The sequence below is a fragment of the Pyxicephalus adspersus genome, chromosome 12, assembly GCF_032062135.1.
Source record: "Pyxicephalus adspersus chromosome 12, UCB_Pads_2.0, whole genome shotgun sequence".
In the NCBI taxonomy this organism is placed as follows: domain Eukaryota; kingdom Metazoa; phylum Chordata; class Amphibia; order Anura; family Pyxicephalidae; genus Pyxicephalus; species Pyxicephalus adspersus.
This window is the reverse complement of record NC_092869.1, coordinates 8,477,744-8,477,999: the sequence shown is the minus strand read 5'-3', so window position 1 is coordinate 8,477,999 and position 256 is coordinate 8,477,744.

Genomic DNA, 256 nt, shown 5'->3' with positions numbered 1-256 from the left:
TACAATTTAAAAAAAAAATTTCATGAAAAACAGTGGATCACTTTTGGTACAGAAATCTAGACCTCAGTGTAACGCTCAGGTGGTTAAAATAATGTACCGACTTACATACAAATTCAACTTAAGGACAGACCTATAGTCCCTATCTAGTATGTAACTCGGGGACTACCTGTATTCAAGTTGCTGAAGAGAATATTGTAAAACGCTTACCTATAAAATAATGGATGGGTGGTCTAATTTCTTGGCACTGCACACTGAG